The 15,787-nt window shown below is 38.3% G+C and overlaps 1 long non-coding RNA gene and 1 pseudogene across 1 annotated transcript; both read right to left on the minus strand.

Annotated features, from left to right (window-relative positions):
• Nucleotides 1–1,989: 1,989 nt before the first annotated feature.
• LOC131237390 (uncharacterized) lies at nucleotides 1,990–2,640 on the minus strand. Its single transcript, XR_009167212.1, has 2 exons — nucleotides 2,561–2,640; nucleotides 1,990–2,208 (listed from the first exon to the last, which is right to left on the minus strand). It is a non-coding gene; the product is annotated as an uncharacterized LOC131237390 (long non-coding RNA).
• A 122-nt stretch (nucleotides 2,641–2,762) lies between these two features.
• LOC131226882 (callose synthase 3-like) lies at nucleotides 2,763–7,198 on the minus strand (annotated as a pseudogene).
• Nucleotides 7,199–15,787: the final 8,589 nt, after the last annotated feature.

Genomic DNA, 15,787 nt, shown 5'->3' on the forward strand with positions numbered 1-15,787 from the left:
TGGATCCAATTCCAATCATCTTATAGGCTAAATCATCATTGTCCTTAAGAACCATGTCACCATCATACTCGATGTACGTGGTGGACCAATTCCGGTGATGGGTCATGTGGTACAAAGCCCCTGTTGGGACTCATATATTGCATATTTAACCCTTCAATTACATTAGTTTTTATGGCATTTAAGTGATAATTTGATTTAATTATATACGTTTTTGTCATGTGATGTGATTTGGAAGCCTATGATGAATATGCGCTTAAAAAGATAAATTTAGAGTTCAAAAGAAGATAATGAAGAATTTGAGATTTAGAAGTCATTAATGAAGAATTTACTTAGAAGAAAATGCAAAAACCTCTCAACAACGACAACGTCGCTTAAATTCAAATAGGAAGGAAGTGGTTAAGGCTGAGGTACTTAAGTTGTTAGATGTGGGTATCATATACCCGATAGCCGATAGTCAATAGGTTAGTCTTACACAGGTGGTTCCTAAGAAGTTCAAAATCCTGTGTTCCTAAGAAGTTCAAAATCCTGTGTTCCTAAGAAGTTCAAAATCACCATCGTAGCCAATGTCGATAATGAACTCATGCTAACTAGAGTTACAACTAGTTGGAGGATGTGCATTGAATATAAAAAGTTGAATATCGTCACAAGGAATGACTACTTTCTTTTACCTTTCATTGATCAAATTTTAGAAAGGTTAGCTAGTCATTCCTACTATTGCTTCTTGGCCGGGTATTCGGATTACAATCAGATAGAGATAACCCTTGAAGATTAGGAGAAAATAACGTTCACATGCCCCTTTGGCACCTTTACTTATCGAAGGATGCCATTTGGACTGTGTAATGCCTCTACCACATTTTAGCGATATATGTTGAGCATATTTTCATATATGATGGGGCAATATTTAGAGGTCTTCATGGACGATTTCTCTGTCTTTGTTTCATCTTTTAGCAAATGCCTTAAACATCTTAAATTTGTGTTGAAAAGACAGAGAAAAATCTTGTGCTAAATTAGGAAAAAATGTTATTTCATGGTTCCCAAGGGAATAGTTCTTGGACACATAATTTCTTCTAAGGGAATTGAGGCAGATAAGGTTAAAATTGATTTAATCTCTAACATACCTCCACCCAAAAGCATAAGTGATGTGTGATCCTTTTTAGGACACGCTGGGTTCTACAAAAGATTTATTAAGGACTTCAGTCATCTCTCTCGTCCTTTATGCAATCTCTTACAAAAGGATGTTCCATACGAGTGGAGCAAAGAATACCAAGGAACTTTCTCTAAGCTCAAGGCTATGTCGACCACCGCTTCTATAATGCAACCACCGATTGGAATATTTCTTTTGAGATTATGTGAGATGCGTCTAATTATGCTATTGGGACGGTGTTAGGTTAAAGAAAGGAGAAAAAGCCCTATGTGATTTACTATGCGAGTAGAACTCTAAATTCTGCCCAAGTGAACTCTTAATCGTAGTGTTTTCTTTGGACAAATTTATGTCATACTTAATCGGATCCAAGATCATCATCTACATCGATCATGCGGTGCTAAATTCTACTAGAAAAAGGGCAAAGGCTACGGATAAAAGCGGTAGCTAAATATCTATGGCTACGGTTATCGTCGTACCTAGCTATAGGTCTCAAAGATATGATCCATAACCATAGAACAAATGGTTACGGATTAAATTTGTAGACATACTTTCCGTAACTAAAAGTACATATAGCTACGGATTATATTTGTAGCTAAAACTAAAAGAAGAGCCATAACAATAGGCTAAATTTAACAACAGCTACGGTTTCCAGATAAATGCTACGGTTAATATTCGTAGCTAATGCCTATATTTTTTTAAAAAAAGAAATTCTAATAATGGTATTTCTTACCATTGTAGTACATGCCCTGATGGAAGTTATAATAATAATGTCCGATAATAACCAATTCTACTATAAGAGATCTCCGGTATCTACTTTCTTTCTCAAATAAGCACCTACTACATGATAAAAGATCATTGAATTTCATGCTTAACTCTATTGAACTCAAATTTCAAGTTTTCATCCAATCACAGTCACATGATAAGGCGTCACCCGGTCAATATTTTGGACTGGCTCGACGGGATTGATGGGCTCAGCAGGATTCACAGCCTTTGATATAGCAGCCTTCACCAAAGCAGAATAATAACCGAGTTCCTATCAAAGTCGCACCTCACCTGTGTAGGCACTGTGCAACATAAGTTTTTGCTTGAATTTATCCTTGCAATTCATAATTGAATCAAATCTTCAGTAATTGAATGCAGTAATCAAAATAACCAACACTAGGAAAGACAATAAAACAATCAATGTCATGTATATTAAATACTGTCCTCAAAAGAAAGGAAGCAATGCACGAAAACAGCTGGTAGAGACTGTAAAGTTGACTGGCCTTAAGCATATCACCACAAGCCTTTTCAAAATAGAAAAGGTATCAAGTTCACACATGCATCACAAACTTCCTAAATTAAACAATTAACTTCTGACGGGAAAAAAATAAAAATTCAAGGAATTGATGAGAGTTTGACATCTAGAGAACTCACAAGAATGAAAACATATTATGAACTTTAGGTGCTGGTGGCATATCCGTGAACAAAGAATTTGAGAAGAAAGAAATTCACCTTCGTGCTTCTAGGTTGGATCGTACATCCATTGCAGATTCCTTCACAGTGAGCAACAGATATAGCCTTTTGATCTGGAACTAGGAAAATAATCAGCGAGCCACTATTAGAAGACCAGAACTCATTATATCAGCTTGCTTACCTTCTCTTTCCAAGCTTCTGATTCAGGTAGTGGAAATTTGATTGCTCCAGAGGATGCAAAAACTGATATTGTTGATCAAGAGGTGTCATCCCCTCATACCTTCCATAAGAACCACCACCATGGCTTGAATCCAAAAGGCTGCCCAAGAAAAATGTAGAATAGCATTAAAACATCAACTAATAAATTAGCATTTTATGAAACAATCAAATTGAAAATGCTTCACCTGGAAAACTGTTCCTCCATTATATCTCTAGTCACAACCTCCAGCATGTCTTGGAATAGAATGATGACCCGATCCCTTTCTTCAGGTTTATAGTCCAACTGAAATGATTAAACAAAGATTTGGCTTTCATAGATTACACAACCAAGCTCGCTTGTGGCAGTGATGAAATATGAAACATTTCAAATACGTACCAAATATTTAATCAGCTTAACAAAATAGTCACAGAAGCTGGGAAGAGCGCTCGTCTTCGATTCACTTATTATGGTGTCACTGGCTATATGTTTCTCAACTTCAGAAAACATATCATTTATGACCCTGAAATGTAAGTGAAACCACGGACTAGTGAAATAATAATCCCACCAAAAGAAAAAAAGAAAAAGGCAGAGCAAGTAGATCCCATTGTATATCTGTTAAAAAATGAATTATTAGATCATTTGTAATTAAAACATTCCTTACTCTTTTTCACGTGGCCCATCAACTTAGTGCTTGATAATGTTTCTAAATGATGCATAGCACTCGTACACAGCACAATACATGTAATTATCTGCATTTATTCTCTTTTTGAGCTCACGGTCCTTACCATTGCTATCTTTCGCCATATCCAACGTAATTGGAATCTAATAGCAAATACAACATAGCATGTGAGCATAGGATTCAGTTTTTTTAGTACTAAATCAAACAAGCAATACAAACCTTGCTAGCAAGCAGGAAAGGAGCCCATTGGATGAGGTCCAAATCACGATCAGCACAATATGGAACTAGCAACAAGTTCATTTCCCTGAAATTTTGAATGAGCTTATTACATTTTTTGACATGATAAATGAGGGCAATAAGAAATTAAGAAATAATACTTGATGAATCTCCTTAACATAATTAGCTCCAGGAGTCAATATTTCAAGCTCCAATTACCTGTTACTTATTATATCTTCCTCTCTAAAACTACTAATAATTTTGTTCCACAGTTGGGTAAATTTCACAGCTTGCTTCTCTTTATTAGGTGGGATCTGAAATAACAAATTCACGTCCATGTAATTTCAAAGTTGATAATTCCCTCAGTATACTAGTAGAACATAATGCAAGAAAAATCTAAAGCAGTAACTCAAGCAAAAACAAGTTAAAAGTAAATATAAAAAAAAAATACTCACCATTGGGGCATGAACTGGAGTTGGTTCAGTGCCAAGATCAAACGTGTTGGTAGTTTTTGATTTCTGGGGAAATGCAGGCATTGACTGCAAGAAAAATCCATATTTTCCATTATTGTCAGGCTCAACTCTCATTCCCTGCGAAAGCCAATCTACAAGAAGCAGAGGCTTTGCTTCCAATAGTCAGAATTTACATAAATACTACATGCCCCATGGCCTCCACTTCAGTTTTGGTGCTTCTTTTGGAAACCGCTGCTATTGTGGTTTAGCAAGAAATCTCTGCTAAATAACAAACTACAACTGATACATTTAGACACGTGAGGTATGCAAGTTAAATTCACTTTCATTTTGTTCAGATAGGAAATCTCAAGTCAGAAAACATATTACTCGATTCATATTACCAGCCTCACTTGTCGGATTTTGGCATGCATCTCCTTTTGAAACCAAGTTCAGCCCAAGAAATGCTTGAAGATTCAGCAGATCAGGGCTATAGAGCACCGGAGCTGACCAAAATGAAGGATGTAAGCAATGATGGATCTTAGTGATGGTTACTGTTTGTGGTCAAAGTGGAAACATGGATTCAATTGGGTTTGCTCAGCTAGGAAGAACTATTAATTAGCCATCGATATGAGCTTCTAACGCCTTAGGAATGATACCATGGATTGGGAGGATCAACGGTGTCTAAGTGGAGGACATAGTTTGAATGAACTATTTTCACCAGAAAGTGCAATACAAAAAGGATCTGATTCATTTTAATTTTCACCATGGATATTGCGAAATTTGTAGTCAGTCAAGATTTATGCATACAGAAAAAATTTATAAGCTTTTAATGAAGTTAGTCAAGATTTGATTCCAAAAATACTCATCTTATTTTTAGGATATTATTCAAGATCAAATGGTCATCCAACCATAGATCTTGGCCCACCACCAGCCGCCAATGAAACACAAACAAATCAGGTAAAAACCAAATCCTAAACACCTCCGACATCATAAATCAAGTTCAAAAAAGAAAATCCTAAATACAGGATAAATTATTTTGTTATATATGGTCATAATCTACAGAAGCCACTCCATTCACCTTTTGACTAACCTGAGAAAAAAAAAAATCCCACTAAACAGTCTCTTAGTTTTCTAATTACTAACTCAAGGTTTTCCAGATATCTTCAGTAACAATGTACGAAAAGAAGTAAGAAGAAGAGTATACCTGAATAGATGCGCTCTGGGCATGACAATCAAAATGGAGCCAATCATTGGATCAAAACCAAACAACAAATACAAAAAGATCAAAATAAAATAAATCAAACACAAAACGAGAAAAAACAAATCAGCTTGTTCTATTATATTTCCAACTAAGATTTGCATCAAGTGGAAAATAAAATCTCTGCAGATCGAAAAAGAAAATAAAATCTTCCAGCAACAAACACCAACCTTTGCTAGAAGCGAGCATGTGAACACCTTGCTATCGGCATACGGAGTGTTACGTAGCCAGATATGGTGCCCATTTGCCAATGCCCTTCCTAGAAACCCACGCAACATTGTGGAGGAAGCACAATAACCACAATGGACAAATTCATCAAATGAAACAGAACAGAGCAATTTGCAGATTCATGTTTGGATGATCAATTGAACTGAATTGAGATTTCTGCAGTTACTTGAAGAGGAAATGTGGAAGTGGAGAGTGCCATTTCATCTTACAATGAAAATTGAACTCTAATTTGCAATCCCACACATTACAAGTTGGACTTGAGAGCTTTTTTAAGAACACACGCATGTATAAAATGCTAATGCACGTGCCACCAAACATGCTTGCATGGCGGATAGGTGCAATATCCAAGCTATCCATAAGGTGTTCATGAGCATGTCTATGTTCTGTCCCAAAAATAGATCTGCTCCATTCAGCAGGTGGGCCACATTGTCAGAAACATTTGAATGGCTACCAAAAATAAAATAAAATCAGCCAAGCCATATATTTATTTTGTAAACTATGGCCCATCTGACAATTGTAAATGGCCTTAATCTTGGGTGAAAGCATCTAAATAGTGGGACGCTTCTAATTTTCTATTTAATTGGGGCCTAGAGCATGTGTTGTTGTAAAAAATCAGTGCAATAGTAATATTAAATATTGATTGTTTATTCTAGCAATGGAATAATGCTTCCGAAGTCACAAGCATGCAGGGGAGCCCATTTACACCATGTCTGTGTCAAAGTGGCACATGCCGGGTGATCTAAGGCCGTCCATCAAGTGTGCCCTTCTATGTAAATGCTCTAATTTGACCTTTTTAAAAAAAATCATTTTTTATTGGTTAGCATGTTAGTACACAGCTGTAAATTACACTTAATGCCAAACTATCTTAAAGCCACACACAACAGACACCTGTAAATCATTTATAACTTAAACCATTTACAGGCATCCAAATAGCCCCTTATACTCTAAGTTCCCAAACAGGCCTATGAAGAAATTGCCGGAAAATGCACACATCAAGAAGAAGAATGTCCCTTTTACCTCCAACACTTGCACCTGTTGATTATTTATCCATATCTCATCAACACAACACAAAACAGGAAGCTCAATTATTGATTTGATTTTTAGGGATCAATAGGAAGATATGAAAAGCAACTCAATCAGGAAAAAAAAAAAGATATGAAAAGAAAAACTCACAAGCCCATGTGAGCATCAGCATCCTCTTTGAGACCCGTTACCCAATCTTCACGATGTATTTCTATTTTTAACTTCCAACTTTTCTAACTGAAGCTATCAAACACCTCAGGCAGCACACAAGTCCCTTAGAATCCATGCGGAAGACAATCATGGGAAATACCACCAACGACGCAATGTCCCCAACAAATAAAACTCATCCATCTACAATAAAACCAAATATGTGAAGTTAAAAACAACCCCAACTCCTCCAGTCGATAATGTAGTTAAAATAGCTCCCTCTTTATTTCTCAATTGACAAGCAGCATAATACAGAAAATAGAAACCAGGGCAGCCAGAAGAGGTCCAAATCTACATATAATGCTATGAAGATGTCACAACCCTAAAAGAAGTGAAACAAGTCAGAAATGAACAAAGGGGCTGAACTTTGTAGATTGACAAGAGCGGTGTTCTGATGTGGCAATCTTTTGGATTTTGGTCACAAAACACATCTGCATTCAAGGTTTTCAGTGCTAATAACAACAATTGTATGCGTGTCCAATTAAAACAAAATGGGGAACTCAAAAATATTTTGCTTAAGGGTCGCCAAAACACTCTTAAGATGTAATTTCAAATGTTGGCAGTTTACAGAAACATGTTTTCCCTCCAAAATGAAGAAAAAATTGTATTCTATACAGAAGCTTGCAGATAGGTTTTTCAAAACAAGTCCTCAGGCAGCTTTGGGATGGTAAGCTGAACTGCAATGGTTCAATTCCGTAAGGGGTTTTAGCCAATTGGAATCTAGCCCTTGGGAAACAGATTTACTAGGGAAAGGGTGGGAAATGAATTCCCATGGGAATCTAATTCCCAAAATTTCTCATCTTTAAGATAGGTTGCAAAAACTTTGGTAAATGGATTCCCGTCCAATAGTCATTTTTTACAACGACAAACAGGCCACTCCTCTCCTCTCCTCTCCTCTCCTCTCCGAACTACTCTTTCTTAATATCCAAACACAAAATTGGATTCATAAGAAATAGCTTTCCCACTATCCAAACACCACAAACAGAATCTCTTTCAATGGGAATTTGCTCCTAGAAACAGATTCAAGACTCCTTTTAGGATTCCGGGGAGCCAAACGACCCATAAATTGGAAACGATCGGATTGGGGCCAAGCCCTGCTCCACTTATAACAAGGGACTAGATCGAAATGATGATCATCTCAGGCCTACCATAAAGCATATGGAATTGAAATAAGAGTTCGGTGAATGGTGCCACCCCTCACTTAATTCTTCTATACTGAATCAAACTTTTGCAATTCAGTTAGATTTAAATGTATCCTTAGGCTGTGTTTGGCTCAAGGCCATCTCACAAATAGGAACAATAATCTGTGATTTAAAAAATAAAAATAAAAAAAATTATGTAAATAATCTGTGATTTTTAAATTTATACTCTAGTAGAATTTGAAATTTTACAAGATGGAACTCTTTTGCATACTGGAATGGAAAGAAACAGGCTCTTTCATACCCACACAAGCAAAGTCTCATGATTGCTGGGAATTCTACTAGAATAGAAAACATAAACTGGAAAAAAAAAACCAGTAGACTCACGTGTGTCTGACACAAGTACAATTTTAGTCAGGTATGACACCAAAAAATCATCTAATCAAAACTATGCTTCAGATCAAAATCTATCTCCTAGACGCATACAATATCTTTTTTGTTTTTTGAAAGGTAACAAAAATATATTATAAACACACACCAAAAGGCAAATGACTAGAGATGCATATAATATCGAGCAAGAAGAATTATAAACCAAGGGTTTCCACAAGATTAGTCAGGTTTTCAGTTCTTACAAATAGGCCCATGGTCAGTAATCGATACTATGCGCACTGCATCCCACCATGGACAGACAATACCCCAAAACTCACCCCAATTGGAAGATTATACAAACCCATCTTCGGTTTTCAGTTACATTCATAACAGGGGCCAACAGACCAACTGAAGAACATGGTAAAATAGTTCACATTGCTCTTCACACAGGAAAAGAATAAAAAACAAAGGTCAACGATGTAAAAGCCGACTAATTGGGCTATATTAGAATGCAATGTAAAGGAATATCCAAATGAGTAAAAACACAGCTCATTAAGAGTGGTAGAAGACCTGAGTTCCAAGGATGACAGCATCTTTTTCCAAGAAGAGGGTAAGATGGATGATGAGAGTAAAGCTTCCAGTGAGCCACCTGCCTGCTGGAACATAGAGCTAAGCACCGCCCTTGTCGGCAAACGACCGAAGATGGAAGATGGCATTCTGCAATGCAAGTGTTTCGAATGGCGTGTTTCTTCGGGTAGGAGCTTCACTGCTACTGCAATGGAGGTCCAAGCAAAACGATGAAGTGAGGGAGATAGAAGAGACGGCGGAGATGCATTGGAGAGAGAGGGAGGAGAATGAGAGAGATGGAGCAGAGATAGAGAGAGATAGACGATTGGGGAATGGAGAGAGAGGGAGGAAGATGAGAGAGATGTAGTAGAGATAGGGTTAGGGAACGGGGGGAGAGAGAGAGAGAAATGGAGCGATTGTTTGGGCGCGGCTCTGTTTTGAGCGCGCGCCCAGTTTTGAGCGTTGATTGGGTAGGACCCATGAACGGTCCAATCAAGGGCTCCGTGGGGCCCACCATGATGTATTTGTTTATTCATTCCGTCCGTTCATTTTTATAAATAATTTTAATATGTGATCCCAAAATTAAATATATTAAAGGCCCAAGTGGACCACATTATAGGAAACACATGTGATTTAATCTCCATGTTTTCTACTGTGTGGTCACTTGAGCTTTTGATCTAGTTGAGTTTTTGTTTCATGCCTTAAAATAATATTTAAAAATAGATGGACAGCTTAGATAAAATATATATATTTTTAGGCCATATAGATCCCTTTACACTACCGTTAATTATTAATGGTGTGGCAACCTTTTAGCTATGGACTAAAATTTTAGTAAATATAGCTACGGTTTATATCCATAGCAAACTAACGTGGTCTGTATCCTTTGCTCAATTTTTCGGTAGTGAAAGTACCTTATTTCTAAGAAGGATGCCAAGCTTCGTTTGATAAGATGGATCCTCCTCCAAGAATTCAATATTGAAATACACGATAAAAAATGAGTATGTTGTGGCTGACCATCTCTCAAGACTTGACCTATCCAATTCCCTTAAGACGACAGCTATAAACGACATGATCCTTGACGAACAATTGTTTAAACTTTCCTAATTACCTTGGTTTGTTAATACTGTGAATTATCTTGCTACAGGTTTCACGCCGATCTATTGGACTACTGCGCAAGATAAAAAGAAATTCTACACTAAGGTACACAAATTTATTTGGATGATCTATACCTATTCAAATATTGCCCAGACCAAATTATAAGGAGATGTGTGCCTGTTAATGAACATTAAAGCGTAATCTCCTTTTGTCACTCTCAAGCCTGTGGTGGTCACTTTTTTACTAAAAAAATCACAGTTAAAATCTTACAATGCGGCTTTTACTGGCCCACAATGTTTAGAAATACTCACGAGTCTTACAAAGCTTGTGAGAGTTGTAAAAAATTTCGAGGGTTGTCCCATCAAAATATGATGCCATTGAACCCATTCTAAATATTGAAGCATTTTATTGCTAGGGCATTGATTTCATGGGATTATTCACCCAATCATTCAGAAGTATTTATATATTACTTGCAGTAAACTATGTTACCAAGTGAGTCGAGGCGATCTCGTGTCGGAACAATGATTATCAAATAGTCATTCGATTCTTAAAGGAAAACATCATTTCCAGGTTCAGAACACCTTGATCCATCATAAGTGATGGAGGGTCACACTTTTGCAATGGGCTATTCGAGACCTTAATGAAAAAATATGACATCTCACACAAGGTAAGCAGTCTCTATCATCCACAAACGAGAGGTTAAGCAGAAATTTCTAATAGGAAAATTAAATAAATTCTGAAAAATGGGTTAACCTCGATCGCAAATATTGGTCCATTAAATTGACCAATGCTTTATGGGCTTACCGTACATGTAATGACCCGGAAAATTTTGTGCCAAGACCCGAGTACTACCTCTGCTTTCCTTAGTAGTTAATTGGGGTAATTAGCGCTAAACTTGATTGCTTGTGAAATTTGCATCAAGCACTTTAAATTTGATCTGCATGACTCAAAATCTGTAGAATAGTTAGCGCTAGGTTACTCTGAAATCTGGGATTCATCGCTAAATCCAGTTGCTCTTGAAAATTTTTAGAAGTTCTGGATCAGACCTGGACTGCGCGTCGTAAGTCCGATAGCGATGATCTTAGGTTGTTTTGGTCACCATGTTGGACTTGGCCATCACCTCAAAAATCAAGTCCAGATGATGTTCTAGGTCAATTTGATTGAGTCCGAAGTGAAGAGTGTGAGAACGGTGAGAAATTAATGAGATTTTATGAAATCTGAGTCGTGTCGCTTACGCGACGATTTTAAGCAATCTGACCGTTGGATTCTGACCCAATTTCACCCTCTGATCAGGGAAGATGGCCCAGGTATGTCCTTGTGCTTGTGGACCTGATCGAGTTTCGGTGACCGTTGAATTGAGTGTGGTCCGCCACGGCTGATCTGAAGATCCGATCGGTACGAAAACTCAGCCTGACTAAGATCCATGGTCAGTGAGCTTAAGTCCGACCTCTCATGGAAAAAGGCCCACCGGAAGTGCTCCGTTGGATCGAGAGAAGCCTATTTGGTTATAACCTAAGTATACCTTGGCCCTGGGGTTATTTTCATCAATGTTAGGCCTATATATAGACCTTAAAACCCTAGCTCTCTTTTCCATACGAATTTCCTAACCCTAGCTAAGAAAGAGAGAGGAAAAGAGAGAGAAAGTGAGAGAGAAGTTGGTGAATCATCTTAGATTCTTTCCTGTTCTTCTTCATCCTTTAACCTTCACTTTGAATCGTTATTCTGACGATTTTGAGTTCGTCTTGTATGTTGACTGTATTAGTGCATAAAACATGGAATAGATTAAGCCAAAACACAGATATGATTCAGGGATAAGTGAATAAAGCAAGCGAAAGACTTATAGTAAAATGTGTACAAGTGTAAATCCTTGAAGTACATATACAAGCCAGATCGTATGAAAGTGTTAGTTAACAAAATTATAAGTATCAAATTACATCATTTCAGTTCCCAAAAAATAATCCTAAAGATCCCGCGCATCAGACCGAGGCTCACTAGAACCCGTCTGAAAACTACATATAGGAGAAGGCAGCCTCGTCGTCATCCAGCTCCCGCTCTGCCTCAGACGTCGCATCCACATCTGCAACATCAGGGCCTAAGACAGAGTCTGGTGGGTGTTTAACACCGCCCCAGAAATGTGGGAGTGAGTGATTAACTCAGTGGAACAATAAGGCACTGGTTAACATGTTATCAGTTCAATCAAATAGTAATGATAAAGCAGGACAATTAAATAAATCCTAAGTACTCTTGTTAATGCAAGGATGAATGCAATATGATGCGTGCCCTCACGCGTACACCCTCAGCGTCTTCATCTTACGTTACGCATGACATCGCCTCAAAGTGCGCCATATCTACAAAGCACATGCAAATGCGGTGCATGAATATGATTACCAAGTTGTTATTAGTCCATTTCACACAGCAGGATTAGGAAGATAAGATACCTTCCTCATGTCACCATCCAAACAGTGATCCATGTTAGGGTCGTCAATCCTAGTCATCTCATACGATCATATGTTTGAGGTTGTAGCAAAGGGCTCGTCACCAATCAATGCACGCCTTTCATGCCTTTACTACCACAATTTGGCTCGTCACCTCCTTGCGGTATCCAGGTATGCTCGAGGTCACTACAAAGGGCTCGTCACCAATCAATGTAGGCTGACAGCACGAATATAGTGTCCCATACCACCATAATCGGCTCACGAGTTTAGTTGCTCATTGGTCACTACGGGGAGGCTCGTCACCCCAGCGTAGGCCAACAGCTCGACCACGGTGTCCCATACCACCATGTCCGGCTCATGAGTCTTAGCGGATCAAGTACCATAGTTAATAGGATTTCACTGGTAAGTTCGGTACCCTAGATTCAAACAGTAACATCCAATACATGGTGAACATACATCGGACAATCGGGTTACTTGACGAACTCGACTAGCACGAGCGCACATTAAATTGAACGACATAGAGTGCGCAAACACTCCGCGTGGCCAAACCACTACCGCCAACTCTAATACGGCTCGGGTTTGTCTAATACGTCCTACGTGGCGAAAGTAATCTCAACCACGAATATAGGGTCAATTACCGATTTCCTCGACTAATGCATAGTCCCACACACCTTACACTACAACAGATATTCATATGGAATGTAAAACAGTAATGGAACAACAACTCAAATCATGGTACATATGCATCCGAAGAATATCAACTTAACATAAATGTAAGCATAGGAGATACTTGAATTTAAATAACTTGGAATGTAACTGCATAAAGGAAATCATGCACATCAATAGGAGTATTGAGAATCACCTCTCAACGCCCACAATTAGTGTAATAAGTTACACTTTAGATCATTCATGCATTTCTACAAACACTTAGCATACATGGAATAACATACATAATGTATGTTGAAATACATGCGCTTAGACAATTCCTTTCACCAAGGAGTTGTCATACATGCATAATCATGGCAAACACAAGTGCATAATTTATACATATACGGTACTTTATAAATACACTTAGAATACACAAATCTCAGTATAGCACATGCATATCAGGAAAACAACGTAAACACAACATTTGGCATGTGAAATCTCATCCATAACAAGAATAAATCACTAACTGGCGTTGAAAGCCTTGAAATCCGTAACCTATACACTTAGAGTCCGCACCTTAAGCGAAGAAAGAACCACCGAACTGATTTAGACGAGTTGTCTTCGTCAACGGCGCTAGAATACCCTAAAACAAAGATAGACGTGAGATACAACAACACCAAAACTAATCTAGGCTCTAACACAGGTTAGGGTTAGGTTAACTTACCCCAAAAGAACTCAGAATCGTCAGAAGAACGATTCAAAGTGAAGGTTCAAAGATGAAGAAGAACAAGGAGGAATCCAAGATGATTCACCAACTTATCTCTCTCACTTCCTCTCTCTTTTCCACTCTCTTTCTAAGCTAGGGTTAGAGAAAATTCGTATGGAAAAGAGGGCTAGGGTTTAAGGACTATAAATAGGCCTATTCTTGATGAAAATAACCCTAGGGACAAGGTATACTTAGGTTATAACCAAAGTAAGCCTCACTCGATCCAACGAAGCACTTCTGGTGGGCCTATAACCACGAAAGGTCGGACTTAAGCTCACTGACCATGGATCTAGGTCAGGCTGAGTTTTCGTACCGACCGGCTCTTCAGATCAGCCGTGGCGGACCACACTCAATTCAACGGTCACGGAATCTCGATCAGGTCCACAAGCACTAGGACATGCCTGGGCCAACCATCCTGATCAGAGGGTGAAATTGGGTCAGAATCCAACGGTCAGAATGCTTAAAATCGTCGCGCAAGCGACACGACTCAGATTTCATAAAAAGCTTAATAAATTCCAACCGTTCTCACACTCTTCACTCCGAGCTCAAACAAATCGACCCAGAACATCACATGGACTTGATTTTCGAGGTGATAGTCAAGCCCAACTCGGTGACCGCAACAGCCTAAGATCATCGCTATCGGACTTTCGACGCGTGGTCCAGGTCCGATCCAGATCTTCCAAAAATTCCCCAGAACAACTGGATTTAGCGATGGATCCCAGATTTCAGAGTAACGTAGCGCTCACTAATCTACACGTTTAGAGCCATGCAGATACAATTTAAAGTGATTGATGCGAATTTCACAAGCAATCGAGTAAAGCGCTAATTACCCCAAAACAACTACTTAAGGAAAGATTAGCACAAAAAAATTTCCAAGGTCGTTACATTTCCTGTTCTTCTTCATCCTTAAACCTTCACTTTAGAATTGTTATTCCGGTGATTCTAAGTTCATCCTTGGGTAAGTTAACTTAACCCTAATCTGTGTTGGAGCTTAGAATAATCTTTGTGTTGTTGTAGCTCATTTCTATGCTTGTCTTAGGTTATCTAGTCGCCGTTGACGAAGACATCTCGTCTGAATCAGTTCGGTGTTCCATTTCTGGTTACGGTGCGGACTTTAATCGAATAGGTTATGGTTTTCAAGGCTTTCAATGTTAGCTAATGGTTTATTCTTGTTATGGATGAAATTTCACATGTCAAATGCTATGTTTATCTTGCGTTCCTGATATGCATGTGTTATATTGCGATTTGTGTATTCTATGTATATGTAGGAAGTATCGTATATGTATAAAATATGCACATGTGATTGCCATGATTATCTGTCGTGTATCTATGCTAATTGTATGTGTGACAACTCCTTGGCAAAAGGAATTGTCCAAATGCTTGTATTTCAACATACGTCATGTATGTTGTATTATGTATTCTAAGTGTTTGTAGAAATGTCTGAATGATCTAAAGTGCGATATATCAACCTAGTATGGGCGTTGAGAAGCGATTCTCAACTCTCCTATTAGTGTGTATGATTTCCTTCATGCAAGTTACATTCCTTGTTGTTTAATTTCAAGTATTACTTATGTGAAAATCCATGTTAAGTTGATATTCTTCAAATGCTTACATACCACATGCTTTGAGTTGTTGTTCCATTACTATTCTCAATTGTTGATATGACTATCTGTTATAGTGGAATATGTTTGGGACTGTGAATTAGTCCAGGAAATCGGCAATCAGCCTTGAGATTGTGGCTGAGGCTGCTTTCGCCACAAAGGACGTGTTTTGATGAACCCGAGTCGTATAAGAGTTGACGACAGTGGTTTGGCCACACGGAGTGTTTGCGCACTATGTCGTTCAACCCAACGTGCGCTCGTGCTAGTCGAGTTCGTCAAGTAACTCGATTGTCCGATGTATATTCA

The sequence above is a fragment of the Magnolia sinica genome, chromosome 2 (genome assembly GCF_029962835.1).
Source record: "Magnolia sinica isolate HGM2019 chromosome 2, MsV1, whole genome shotgun sequence".
Taxonomy (NCBI): domain Eukaryota; kingdom Viridiplantae; phylum Streptophyta; class Magnoliopsida; order Magnoliales; family Magnoliaceae; genus Magnolia; species Magnolia sinica.